General features: G+C 36.6%; 1 protein-coding gene and 1 pseudogene across 1 annotated transcript in view; both read right to left on the reverse strand.

The window, feature by feature from the left end:
• Window positions 1-15,522, reverse strand: part of LOC149053356 (uromodulin-like) — a 272,818-nt gene that overhangs the window by 194,023 nt on the left and 63,273 nt on the right. The window lies entirely within an intron of this gene.
• Window positions 6,623-8,478, reverse strand: LOC149053366 (uncharacterized; annotated as a pseudogene).

Consider the following 15,522-nt stretch of genomic DNA (forward strand, 5'->3'; position numbering starts at 1 on the left):
TTTATAGACTTGATCCATTGTTATTTTGAGTTACAGCATTTTGGCGATGCAAAACATATCGTGACCGTTGATTTATAGGAGAGAATATTAATTCATGTCATGACAAGTTGATAAGAAAAAAAGTTCAAACAAGACTCTGTGCTTTCCTTAGGTTAATATTACTGTGCTTGCAATTTTTCGACACCCTTATTAAACAATGCTGCACAACTTTTGCGCCAAAGATTCGGTTTGAACAAAATGATTCGATTCCTCCTCCATATCAATTCAAGAGAGGAGATGTGAGGTTGAATTTGTATTATGAATCCACAGATTGAAATGAGGATTTTTAATTGAAAAAGGCCTGTTGAATTGCGGCAAGACTTTGGTCTCGATTTCTCTATTGTTCTTTAGAGGTGAAAAATTTTTTTTGTCGTAGGTTGTGTTGGTAAAAGATGGGTGCTCGCTCCTTTGAAGTCCTACATAAAATATTTTGCACCATATGTTGGAGCTCAAACGCTTGCAATTTTTTCTTTAATGTATCGACACACGGATGAAGCACGTTCGATTTTACCGTTTTATTAGCACAGAGAACAACATTATTTCTCATCTTAATGATAACAGAGAATTTGACTTACCCCGAAAAGAAATAACGAATGATAAACACGCAATTATTCCTTAGAGCCCCCGCACTCACCAACGTCAGGGAGACTTGATTATCACTTTTCAGAAACTTTTAAGCCTAAAAGATATATAATTCACCTCTGCTCAAAAACGAGTGCCCTCAAACATTTGAGAATGATGTGTTAACATACTTAAAAAAAGCTCTCCAGAAATTAGATCAGCACTTTGCGTCAAATCGTTACCAAGTAGCTTCGATTCTTAATGCACAGCCTTTGTGCATTGAAATTTAAGTCGGAGATAAGTCCATAAAAAAAAATATATATATATATTGTTTTTAAGTATAGTTCCGTGACCGAAAATTACGAATTTGATGCATTAAGGACATTCATTTTTTATCAGTTTAGAGAATGGAAATTAGCCGAACCTCCTTATGAGGTTTCTATTGTAGGCCGGAAAGACGCCCCGTGGACGCAAATTAAAACCGACTGAGAACACCTGTGGGGCTTGAAGATAATTAAGTCCTGAAAATTACACTTCTGGAAGCAGAAAATAAGTACGATCGGTCAAGCAATTTGAACTTCATTCTCTTACTATTTATTCCGAAAAAATATTACCCCAAAAATATTTAGAGAAAAGTTGTCTCGAATCATTTATCCAAAGTGAACCTAATGATAGCTTTGTTGCCGAAGCTTACATGAACACTATCAATTTCTTCTTTTTTTATGTTGAAGTTAGTCTTAAATACTACTCCAGCCCTCTGAACATGCAGAATAAAACAAGTTCCCGCACGACTTTGTTACAATCTTTTTTCATTTGATCTCTTTGAAGGCACCGCGAAACCTCAAAACCGTTGAGGAAAGTAGAACTAAAGTAGAATTCGACCATAGTCGTGTTAAAAACAAATACACAAGCCTTTTATAGATGACAATCGAAGGTGATATTCGGAGCATCCTAACAGCTAATGTATTAAAAAAAGTGTCCCTATGGAAATATCATTGTTTTTTTTTATGTTATATGTGATAGATTTTGGTCATGTTTTGAAACTGAGATTTCGGAAAACGCTATTTCGCCGCCACAAATGACTGAAAACAAAAGTGCTGTGAAACAGCACTTCTAATCAGCGGGAAAAGAAAACGGTGCACCAAATAGGCCTTCCGCGATGACTTTAAGTCAGATTTTAAACTGGAATATCGATGAATTCTCTCTCGCATCGATCCATTGAATAAAAACATTTAAACTTCATGGGAGAAAAGGTGTCCTACAACCTTAAAATATGAATAAAGAGAACACCTGCATGTCTTTAAGTGAATTCCGTGTTATACAAGTTTGAAAAGAAACAAAGAAATGCTTGCTTTTCGATATCATTCAAAATCGAAGAAGAAAGAGTCTAAAACCGTTTAATTTAAGAAGCATGGTGTTATTAATATTTTTATAGTTCAACTGTGTTTGCAGCCACAGTAGACAATTTCAGTCATGTTATTGAAAGACATCTCCTCATTCCTGCTTAGTTCTCGAGATTAACTGTAATCGATTTCTTGTCGTGGTGGCTTGAAATACATTTTAAAATGTCATAACACACAGCAAGAATCTTGCTGTTATAACTGGCAATAATTCTAAAAACAAAGAAAACTCTTCTTTTTTCTTAACAATGATAGCTGGAATCGATCTCACACTGAAGGAATAATGAAAATATTAACACGAAGCAAGAGAGGATATTCTCTCTTGCACGAAATTTTCTTTATAACTCCTCGTCTTCAGCAGCGTTAGAAGACTCGATTATCATTTCTTATGGGTTGTTAAGCTAAGACATGTCGAACTTCCAGAGTTTTACTCAGGTTTTTATAATGATAGGAAGGATCGGCAACAAAGTGAAATGACAATTGCAAAAAGACTAAGATGATTAAAAATCAATGTTTCAAAGTTTTTCTTAACATCCTATGATTCTAGCAGCTTGCCAAAAAGCGGTGAAACTTGTTCTTAGCAAGAAATATGACTATGCATTGATGCAGATGCTCGTAAAAAGTTCAGCATACCGTAGTTATTCGGTTATAAGGCGCATTCGGCTATAAGACACACCCCCAATTCGGCAACTTCATCATGGCATGTTTTCAAACTGAAAATATCGCTAAAATACTTGGTTATAAGGCGCACCGTTGTTTGGGGAGTAAAGATCAGTCAAGTTTATTGTAAATTTGTTCATAAACTTACAAAAAAACGAAAAAGTCGCGTATTGATTATAGTTTACTGTTAATTAACAAAAGCAGAATTGTCGCACACGCGACCACGCGCACAAACAAAAGCCTTGATTAAACAAGAATTAACATACCGCCGAGAATGCAGGTCTTAGTGCACAAAAAAGGCTGGATGGATGAAGAAGGTATTTGTCTCTCCGCTTGTATATTTTCGTTTTGTTTTGTGACGTATCAAATTACTGAGCACGTGCTCTCGAGCACGTATCATATCTATGCAAATTTGACATCGCTCGTCTTTTCAGAACCACAATTATTTTATAAAAGTCAATGACCAACACTGTGTATCCTTTTATTTGCTTGAAATCGTACCAGTAACTGTGATAAAAAAAATTGTTTCGGGAAAATATTCGCCTATAAGACGCACCCAAACTTTGCCGGTAATTTTTAGTAGAAATTAGGAATTTCTTGAAAAAACCGGTGCGCCTTATAACTGAATAACTACTAATATATTAGAGTATAGGATTTTACTTTGCGTCAAACCCCACATAAAACACCCCATAATCGGTTACCATCCAGTAATTTGCCGCTTGTTTACGAAATGCAGAGGCCGAGGCCGAGACTTAAATAACTAATAAAGATTTTGGTCTATTTACAAAGCATTTCACAGGTTAGAATATTGATGCAATGAGTTCATTATTAATATCATCTTTTTTTGTTTGGATGATAATAGCACACGATTGCCACAGAGTTTATAGAGAGAAATTTAAATTACTTTTTAAAAGACTCTTTGGTCAACATTTGTCGGTTTGCAGCTATGGATTCTGTCACAACAGTCATCCAAAAGAATGTTACTAATAAATAACTCCTTGTTCCTGTCTAGTGCTCGAGATTTAAAATACACTGTTTATTTCAGTCTCAAAATCGTAGAGTTTTTAAGTAAATGTTGTAGTTCTACTGCAGCAGGATGAGTCAGGCTTGTAATTTCGGCTTAACAAGTACTTTGGCTCTTTAAAATTGCCAGCAGCTGTAATTATTAAAAAAATTAAACGAAAAGTATAGGGGACCAAGTAGAGGAGTACAAAGAGAAAAGAATCACGTCCCAGGCAACCATTAGAGTGATAAAGGAGTGATACTCACTTTCAGTAGGTTGTTTAGTATACAATAATTATACTTCTAACTCCTGGCGTGATGCTCGGTTGGGGTCTTTGGGTATTTAGATCTCTAGTGTACTCTCCACGTAAGTACGAGGTATCTTCATATAACAAAAAGAGATATAACATTGTTTTCCTATTCCGCAGGTATTACGCACATATGTCGCAGGTCAAGAAATTTCTAAGAAGTTGACGAATTTGTGGAATAAAAGAACCCTTCTAGGCTTTTTCAGCTAATTCTGCTGTCCAAGAACTTCAAAAAAATTAGTGACAAAAGAGTAAGAAAATCGTTAAAAACATTGGTTTGCGAAATGGTGAAAAAATTAGCATAACTCAAAAATTTGATGAGTGCCAATAACAATACTGATGCACCAAATTAAATAGCAGGTCTTGTCTGTCTTTGGGCTAAGATCGTAATGAGCTACCTTTTTAATATAAAAGGCAAACTTGACCAATTTTCTAAGTCCCTTTTTTTCTGTAAAATTTCCAAAAACATGTATTTTCTTTCGGATGAATTAATTCTTGAATACAGCATATGCAAACGTCTCTGGGTTTTAAAATTTTTCTTCTTACCGTTTATTGTGATATTGTTTAACAACTTTACTAAAATGATGTACAATATCGCGTAAATTGTTACGAGCAGAACGACCTAACATTTCTAAAGGATTAAAACCGACCAATCACGACCAAGTTCTACAGCCAATAGCATCACGGTAATTCTGACCAATCATTTATACAAACCGGACTTAGACCATTCGACTAACAACAACTTTTCACTTGACTCTCATGATGACTTCCGCTCGGGTTGTCGAAAGTCAGTCATCACCGTGCAAAAACAGTCCTTCAGTAGGACTGCACTCACCCTGACGATCAAACTACACTATTACAAAGTCGTTACAATTGCAAAGGACTCAGGTTTTAGAGAAGCTTTATCCCCACGTTCTACACGTATTAAAGCGAATCCCCGCATAATTGGCACAATTTTTTGGTCATTTGATTGGCTTCATAGCACAAAAAAACTTCAAAATCTCGGAGGAAAAAAAGGCTTTTGCAAATTCAACCATCAACATTCCTAAATTAAATACACACACCTTCTATGGATGACGATCCAAGGTGATGTTTACGAATCATCCGTGTACTTACGGTATACGAAATGGAGTGCTCATGGAAACATCGAAGTCTTTTGAAAGATGATATTTGAGTGAATGACACAAGCATACTCGGAGAAAAAGAACTTAGAGTGCTCGCAATAGGAGTCTAAGCTACCACCTTGTGATTAGTACCTCGGATGTTCTACCAACTCGTGGCAGGCTAGGCCGTAAGGCTATGTGCGTGGTTACAAACTTCATGTACACTGCAAGGATATGAATGTCGAATGTGATGCTTTCGCGCAATGATTAAACTAAATTAAGACCTAACACATCGAAGAATTCTCTCTTATGCAACATCAAAAAAACAAAGTGTTCTAAAACCTTGCGTCGCACAGGAAGTCATAGAAAGTTGAAGAAAGTCCCTTAAAAACAAAGACAAGTTAAACGTTTCTTATTCCCTGCCCAAGATTTCAAAATGTAAAAGTCTTCTGTTTCGAGCAGCAACACCCGACTTACGTCTAACTGTGCTGCATTGCAAACTTAAAATTGGACATTTGATAAAGACAGTTTTCATATTTAATTAACATATCCTCTTTGAACAAATTACTTGAAAAAATTGGTAGGAAGCCCACGTCGTGAATCCTTCGACTAGAAAGATCTTTTCTCTTTTAGTTAGAGAAATTAGATATATCATAGTAATTGCAACATCTTGTCCCATTACATAGCTGCGAGGACTGCATAAAAAGATAATGGATCTGAAGTTTCGGTGACGTCGGGAGAGATGATAATCTCATCGCAGTTTTTCGCGAAAAAATGTTTTTCTTCTCTTTTCAGAAAGGAATAAGTATTACACAATGTCCAAATGATTTTAATAGTGTCTCATTCTCAGATTTTTAACGTGCTAGCGTCAAAAAAAAAAAAAAAAAAAACTGGCTTACTTTTTTTAGCATGTAGCACGCTTCCTCCAGAGTTTTAAGCGAGGAATAAAAAGCCCTCCGAAAACGATGCTGCTTTGGCTCACAATAGTTAATATCTATATATCATGCTCTTAATAATTCATTTCTTGTTCCTGTTTGTCGTTGATCAACCCTCTAAAAGCGATGCGTCATCGTTTATCGTAACTTTAGTTGCTGTCACAATAATCATTATTTATCATGCTCTTAATAATTAATTTCTGGTTCCTCTTTGTCGTTGAGCCTTTAGCAACAAAGGTCGCCATTTCGTCTGTTCATTGCTCGCTAAAAACTATCAAATGCACACAAAAGCCTAAAATCTGAAAAAAGTTTACAGGAATCGAGCGAGCGAGCGAATGCCATTCCCCACATCGTATCTATAATTCGCTCTTGCGCATGCGCGCAATTCACGAGTTAAAAATGAGTATTTGGGGATCCAATTTCATGGATTTCGAAACTGGAAGTGTTTACACAATTACCGTCGACCCACCGTGAAAATTCCTTAACTTCGATACCGCCTTATAGAGATTTCATTCAATAACCCAAGCTAATTCCCAGTTATGTTTTAGATGTATGTCCAAATGTGGGATTTAATTAGAATGAAGTCAATTTGGAGTTATACCACATGTGCAATATTTGACAATAAAAATCTGCGATAAAATATTATAAAGCATAACACGACGTTTCGACGTTTCCAGAACGTCATTATCAAGTAAACTAAAATAATAAAATCGAGTATATATATATAATGAAGCGGTGAATAAATTACAAAGCGTTTAAAGTTAAACAAAGAGTTTGGCCCTAATGGAATCGCTCTGGGTGTTTAAATTGGGCCTTATTGTTAAGGCAATCCTATTTCGTGCCACATTTTTTAAGCATTCTAAACTGGCTCTCATTGAGTAAGTCAATGTTCCCATGGGCATCTCTCAGGTGGCGACCAACGGCAGAGTATCGATGATCAGCAATGCGTTGAAACAAATGGCGCGTCGTATATCCGACGTAATTTGAATCACACAAATCACATTTAAAACAGTAAACAACGCTATGCTGATTTACGATGCGTGGCTTGATTTCTTTAAGCTTTAGGTCCTGCTCAAGTTTCTTACTGGTGTAGACTGGTTGTACATCAATGCCAATTTTTGAACTGAGATCGCGCATTTGTCTTAGGCAATGTTCACTGAGACTTGATCTTTGAAAGGAATACTGACTCTTAAAGTTTCATCAGATTTTGTCTTAGTATCTGGTGTAGAGGAATAATCACATTTGTCGATAATACAGTTCACCAAAGAACTAGGGTAACCAAGGCGATGAAACATAGATTTTAGATGCCTACACTCATCGACGAATGCTTGATGCGTAGAGGACAATTCCTTAGCACGATGAACCATTGTTTTGATAAGGCACTTCTTGTAGCGCAAATCGGTGTGACTTTGAAAGTGAAGTAAAAGGCCCGTGTTCGTAGGTTTACGATAGACCTGAGTCTCAAGCTTGTTGCCGTTCTTTGTTATCAACGTTCCAATAAAAGGAATTGAATCGTTGTTGGAAAGTTCCATAGTGAAATAAATACTAGGGTGGAGTCCATTGAGTACATTGAGGAAACTTTCAGCTACATCGAGTCCAGGCATTATTGCAAGCGTATCGTCGACATAACGCTTGTAATAAGAAGGAATTAAGTCATCGTCAGATAGTCTTTCTTCCAGATGGCACATAAGCACGTTCGCCAACAAAGGACCAAGGGAGGATCCCATAGCAACTCCTTCACACTGTTCGTAAAGTTGACCATCAAATTGGAAAAGTTGATTCGTGGAAGCCATTCTGAGAAGTTGAGTGAGCTGATCCTTCTGTAAATTGAGATCGTACGTTGAATTGAACCAATTATCGGTGAAGGCTTTCTCGATAAGGATGTTGATGGTTTCCTGAACTGAGACATTTGTGAACAATGACGTTACGTCGTATAAAGCCAGTATATCGCCTTCAAGGACAGGATGTTCGCGAATTTCTTTAGAGAAACCAAGAGCGTCGTCAATGGTGTATTGATTCATCGAGAGAGGCTTGAGCTTTTCCTCCAACCATTTAGCTAACTTATAGTTGTATGTCCCTGAGGCTGACAGAATTGGACGCATACTCAGAGTAGGCTTGTGAGTTTTTGGTAATCCATACAAGTGCGCTAGTCGGGAACCTTTGGGAGACAACGATTCAGCCAGTTTCTCGGGAAGAACTTGATGTAAAACTGCTTTCAACTCTTTTTCTTTCTACAGATAAGGGTGAAAATGCTCGGGTGGACGGCCTCGAGTTTTCGGACGGTTTGGATCAATCGATGTAAATTTTGATGTATCAGCTATAGATGCTTGACGTAAAAGACGCAGATATTCCTCTTTATCCATTACTACGGTACCAGATCCCTTATCGGGCCTTGTGATACCAATGTTATCTCGTTCTTTTAGAAGATTGAGCGCCTTAACAAGAGCTTTAGGTGGATTGGTGCTCTTTCTTTGGATGTAATTCATAGCAATGGATCGTAGTGTGGACGCAGCTAGTTCTTTAAGATTAGGATCTGATAATTTATCATCAATTTTCCAATACAATTTCTCGAAGCTGGCTTGAACGTCAAATGGTGAGACCTTCTGTGGCAAGGAAAATTTCAAGCCTCTGCATATGACAAGCTTCTCGAAGAATGATAAACGATATGAAGAGATATTCTTAATATGTTCATCAACATCAAACTTCTTTGAGATAAGACGACCGCTCTTATCACAGTGGGTACGCATCAAGTCTTTGTATAAAGCATTACGTGAAGCTGATAGAACGTGCGTGACGGCCACGTAGCGTAACGTCGAGCACTCCTCCCTCAAAGCTTCGTGTTCCTTGTGCACAAGTCCCTTTAAATGAAGCAAATGGGATTGCTTGGAGCGTAGTACTTCGACCAAGACCTCTCGCTGGTAGTTGTCGGCGGACTTTCTCCATTTTCGAGCTTTTCTTCGTTCGACTTGAGCAAAAGTAGGCACAACATCGAAGTTAATACATAATCGTAGGAATTCTATAGATCCTTCACATTTAACTAAGCGTTTAGTACACTTTTCAAGTCTCCTGAACAAGTGCACTTGGGTATCGCGTTTAAGAATTCGAATAAGTAAAGATTTGGTAAAGCATTTGACAATAAAAATCTGCGATAAAATATTATAAAGCACACGACGTTTCGACGTTTCCAGAACGTCATTATACGCAATATTGCCGTCGAAAATCAATAAGAAAACAGAGTTTTTGTTAACCATAAAACCTATTCCTCATTTTTGAATAATTTCTGCTCGGTGAGTTTCGCTTTTGCTCTAAAAGAATCTTTAGTAAAAGAAGAACAGTGATTCGGTTGAAATAAAGTGTCCAAATTTCTCCGTGCGACTTTGTTTGAGAACGAGAGGCAAGTTGATGTATGCAAATTTCACGTAAATGATTTGCCAATTTTGTGACTCCGACCACAAAAACCGATATTCTAATTTTTCTAAAAAAATAAAAAGCTTTTGGCGGGAACAATCCACATCAGGTATCTTATTTACCTAAAAGCTATTTATGGACAAAAAACGAAAGAAAGTGATTTTTCAACTCTTACCACGAAATTAAGATTTTGGTCGATATTTCCTGACCGTCGCTCTTAAGTTGTATCACGTTGACTTACTTTCCAACGATTAAGGTCCATCTATTTGCTAATTAGAATGATGAATTAACTTTTTGGTGGTTTGTGCCAGGTTACCAAACAAATTCAATATGGGTGGTCAAAACTCGCTTATGTCTCTAGTATTCTGATTCCCTTGCTGAAAAAACACAAACACCTCAGTACAAATGAATTTTTGGTAAGATATTTGTTTGCAAAGATGAATGACACCTTTTTACCTAAGAGAGAGAAAAGAAAAGTGAACCATTTACACCCTTCTATCAGTATGTGTTTCCCCCGTACTGTTCTTGATACATTTCAGACATGCAACTTACAAGGAGAATGTAGTTAAAAATCAAGAGCTCTTTCAAGTTTGTGATCATTTCTTTAGTTTTTTATAAGCCTAACGTTGATTCAGCAGTGAATAATAAATTGTTTGATACTTTTCTCAATCATAATTTCACTGTGAACTGGAATCAAGGTGGTGGGGCATGTAATTGTGCTCACCAATTCCTCACTTACATGAAATCCAGATGCATACCTTATTTTGTACTCCTTGATCCTTACAGATGCTCCGTTAAAGTCGTGGAGATATGAGGGGTTGAGAGGTTTATACAAGGTAACCTTGATATGTATCTGTTGACAGCTTTTTGATTGATTGATGAAGTTGAAAATTGAGATTATTTTGACTGTGTGTGCTGGTCTTGTGGTGAAGTATGCACGGTATTGGTCTCTAATAAAGTCAACCAAATCCAAGAAGTCACAAGTGGTGTGTACCGCTCCATGTGTACCTTAATAACTTGAGCTTAAGTACAAAAAAAAAATAATGGAATAAAATGTAGTATAATAGAGGAATTATTAAATATATATATAGTCTTTAGTTCTTAAATGTACATGGGAGATTCAATAGTGGAAGTATAAAAGTGTTCTTATGGAGCACAATTTGAAAACTGTACACCAATACATTGGGCCTATTTTTTTAAGTTTTGGTACTCTGACTGCAGAGAACTTTAGGTATCTTACAGATGTAGGTCTGCATGATGCAATCACAATTATGTCTTTGATATTCACTTTTGAGACTTAATGTAAAACATTTTAATATTGTAGTTTGTATGTTTTGGTTGCTGCATATGCACTAAGCCAACAGTGGTTTTTAAACCTCCTTAAAAAAAGGAGGAAAAAAAACAATCAAAAAGAGAAAAAAGGAAGGAAAGAGCAAAAACAAAAGAGAAGCACAAACATCAGTCTTAGAGTTAAGACCTCGCTATCTTTGCTAGCTTAGAGTTTACCTGAGTTTATGTGTTTGGATGGAACATGAAGTTTGCTCATATCATTATATTTTACTTGACCAGGGTTACGTTCCAGGTATTTTTGGCGTATCACACGTAGCACTGCAATTCATGGCCTATGAGGAGCTGAAGAAAGGCTACAGTCAATATTTTGGAACACCAATCAACAAGAAGCTGGTGAATACTGTCTGCACGTGTCTGTATAGTTGATTGTGTACGTGTTAAAGCTCACAAATTCAACCGAGTTAGCAAACAAGAAACTCTTGATCTTAATCCTTGACAAACAAAACATGTGAAGTGCTTTTACTCTGATCATGTTAATAGATTAGGGTGGATGATTGAAGTGTTGTCATTTACTGGAACGAAACTTTTCTCTCAACTCCCCTCTCCACCCAGAAGGATTGATAAGAATCAACTCTTTGCCCTCCCCCCCCAAGAATGACTGACATCTAACTTCTCCTTACAATATCACCTCTGAATCACACATGGAGGTCATGAGAATAGAGGAAATATTCAGTCACCGAAAAAGTTCTTGACTGTTTAAGAAATTCTCCTTTTCAGTATCTTTGGAAATGTACAGAGAACAGTATGGAGAATATGGATATTGATGTTAGGGTGTAAAGGGTCAACACGAACGCATGTAATGGCCAGTGGCGAATGTAAAGGTAGAACATGAGAGAGGGAAGGGTGGGGGGCGTTTTTGGCTTCTCATCTTGAGTAGTCCATGACGAGCCTTAGCATTTTGAAGCTACAACTGACGTCCAAACGACAACCTTTATTACCTTTGTTGTACATGTGGCTGGTAGGAAGGTACTAATAGGATGACGTTTATTATTATGTAACCGTGGGTTATCTTGGGAATCACTCTGAAGTGCTGAAAATATAGTAGTTATTTTTTTTATGTAAAGTTTTTTTCTCTCAAATTTACGTTTTGCTAACTTTCATTTTCGTCAGAGTTCAACTGAGTACCTTCTAATGGCTTCACTGTCCAAAATTTTCGCCGCAACAGCGACATATCCTTATCGAAATTTAAAACTTTTTCCCGGAAATAAAAAATAGGGGATAAGAAGGAAAGAAAATAAGTATATTGGTAACCGAGCCTCCTTTCGAGTGACATGTTATTGCGTGACACCATCGCAAAAAACGAACGATTCATTTCATCTGTCAGGATGCTCTGGCTTGTTCTATAAAAAAACAAACTTCCATTCTTATTGTGGAGGGAAGAGTTGTAAAATGTGAATGTTCCAAGCTGAAATATGGTTATAACTGTCCAGCAATGCGACGTTTCCGGCAGGAACCTTCGTGAGATGTTTTCACTGTGATTTGGTATACACCGCCTATCGAAGCTGTTGTCAAGTCTCTTTATAACAAGATTGAGGCAAGGAACCAATCTTAGAAAGGTGTTTTTCGCCAGGTGAGCTTAAGAAATCCAGTTTACAATCTAGTATAGGTCAAAGCGAAAAGATTTTGTTGGAATTATGGCTTCGATAATAAAAAGCCTAATTGGATTATCTGCAGTTGTTTACATGGCGGCATTGCGATTTGCACGAAATAGACCGGGCTACTTCTTCGCATTAATTTAGAGCCCCAAATTAATTTTTATATCCATGGAAAGAACATTCTTTCCACTTTGTAAAAATGCTCATCTCAAGTGATTCCGAGTTATACTAGGTAGGAAAAATTTTTATTGAAAAACTGCTCCAAAATGTAATTTTTAATCAATCAAATTTTGGCTATTTTCAAATATTCGCCAATAATTCATAGTTATGTCAACAAGCCCGTTATTAGATTCAAATCATTTTTTAATACCTCGTATATAAATAAGTAAAATTCAGAAAGACTTGCTTTCTTTTGCGCTTTTGAGGAATAAAGGTTTTGTTGCCCTACACGTCGACTTCATTTCGGCCATTTTATGGCGATTGGGGCTCGATACAGTGTTTGGTGATTTTCTAGAAAATAAAAACAGCTCTGAACAAAAAAATTATACCACGTTTATAGACTTACCCAAAGGTATCTCTGAGCGAAATATGAGGATAGTGATTTTTCCGATCATGTGCCACCTCCCACGCGGTGATAAAAAAAATTCGCTCTTAAGATACTTATCGTTATCACAAATGTTTGTGCCCCACCTGATATGTTAGTGTAAGTTTTAGCGGTTTTTTTGTTTTTGGAAATCCAGCAAAGGAGCGCTTTAGAAGAAACACTGAAACTGTAATATATGTAAAACGTTCATTGTCGATTTTACTGTGTATTATGCGTTTGATTGTTGTTGATTTTGTTTCTTTTTAGAGTAACGCCAGCATGTGCACTTACATTTGTGCTGTACGAAAACGTTATTCATTTCCTTCTGCCGGACAGATGACATCGACAGGATAAATGATGGAATTTAAAACGGGAGACGATGGGCAACACTACAGCACCTGGTTGTATTGCCAGACTTTATTCTGCAACAGTTCCGACTGATTCATTTATGGAAAAAAATATATTAACCGAGCGAAGTTAACCGCCCAGTGCGTTTACACATTTTATCGATAACTTCATTTACCAGCGGAATGTGAATATGAATTTTTTCAGAGCAACTTTTGTACATCAATGCAAAAGGTATCCATTTTTACTATCAGGTCTTAAGGGTAACAATGATTTCTCCCATTTTTCTTTTATAAAGAACCTTCCCCCTCCCCTTTTTCCCTTGTCCCATACGGGTATCAAATTTATGTACATCCCCTGTTCCTTACGTTAAAATCTTTTCCAATAACTTTCTCCATTTGTCACTGAATTGTTGCGATGTAAAGTTAAACCCAGTTTTTATTTATGGCTCTGTTTTTACCTCACAGCAACATTTCCTTGTTGTTGTTGTTATTTTTCCCTGGTTATTGACATTAACTTCAGTAAAAAACGGTGAAAGCTACTCTTTCGCGATCGCTATTAGATGAGTGGTATCGAGAACCTACTCCGACCCATGGACTACACTGCCCTTAACGCTTACTCGTGTTCGTGTTATGAAACTCAGCTAAAAATAGTCCGTGTAAGTTAAATTTATTTACAAAGAGATACACAGTTTTTTTTAAAATAATGAGATAATATATTTACACCACTCAAGAAGCTGAGCCACAACTGACCCAACTCATATCAATTTGCTTTGAAGAGTCTATTTTTATACGTTGTCAAGAAACTCGCCTTGCTTTGCCTCATTTGCTTTGTGTTCAGGTTTCTTATTGTAAATTAGAGACAAATGAACATCAAATGATGGGAAGACTAGTCTTAGTAAGAATATTGAAATATCAGGCAGTAGCCTTTGGGGGTTACGGTGAGAGTGGGTTTCTTTTCTGCGCTTACTATTTTTCATAGGATTCTTTGAATATGTTTGCATTATATAAAAGGAAAACTTCGCCGAGAGAAACTGTGATTTTGATTTCAAATCTAACATTCCTGTAAAATATTTTGGGTGATTTACTTAAACGGTGTAAAAAGTTGTTTACAACTTGTGTTTACCTAAGCTACTCTAAATACTTTTTTTTAACACATTGCAGTTCTGAATACCTTTCTTTTAGCGTGTTTATGTTGTAGGCAAACATTAACCATAGTAAAACAGGTCAACTTTTAAAAGCTACATGCAGCTTTTAAACTTAATAATACACATGCAAGTTGCACTCGCCTTACGGCTTTATGCAATTTGGTCAGTCGTTTAAAACTTTCTCGTTCTGTTTTATCCCAAATTGCACTGGAAACGCGTGATTACCTATATAAAATTATTTGAACAAATTTTGTCTCAAATAAATGAAGTGCCCGTGCGCTTAGTTAAATAAGCTGTATAGGGACACTTTGAAGCCATTGCGTAAAGATCTTTAACTTGGATTCAAAATAAGCGTGAGATGTAAGCGATCCAATAATTTCAAATGAATTCTGGTCGATTCGGACACATTTAACACACGGTTACGCAGGCTAAACTATTGAATTTTGCTTACTGTGTGTCTGAAAATTGGTTCAACGTTTCAAAATACTGAGTTACTATTATTACGTTAACTTTACGTAATTTCATAGGACATCGGATTTCGAGAGTCATCAATTTTTTTTCTATGCCTATAACGAAAGATAGCGCCTGTTTGTATTACACTGACCAACGCTAAAATAATCATGGTTTATAATTAGAGCAACAGAAGAATGAAAAAAACGAAAAAAAAAACATAATAGGCTCAAAAACCATAAGCTTGAGAGTTTGTGTCTTGCAGATTTTAGCTGAAGATTACTTTAAAGACCCTTCGGGCAATTCTCTCTTCAATGACAAAGGCTATCCGATGAGAATCATCATTCTAATGAAATAAATACTTGTTTGCCACCAAAGTTAAAATCTGCTGATAATGTTGACAATAGAGAAGAAAGGTTGAATACGTCGCATGTCAAAACCTTGTACACATGTATCTACGGAGCGATTTGTGAGTTCTCTTTCTACGCGAAGTATATTTGCTTTACATTCAGTCTGTACCACAATAGCGTGAGTTACAACTAGGTGGGTTTTTAAGTTTGTAGATAAAGTAGGATCCACAGTTTTTTACAAAAAACATTCTTGTGTATCGGCAACCAGTAGAGCGATCACTAAAAC

The sequence above is a fragment of the Pocillopora damicornis genome, chromosome 1 (assembly GCF_964200805.1).
Source record: "Pocillopora damicornis chromosome 1, jaPocDami1.2, whole genome shotgun sequence".
NCBI lineage: Eukaryota > Metazoa > Cnidaria > Anthozoa > Scleractinia > Pocilloporidae > Pocillopora > Pocillopora damicornis.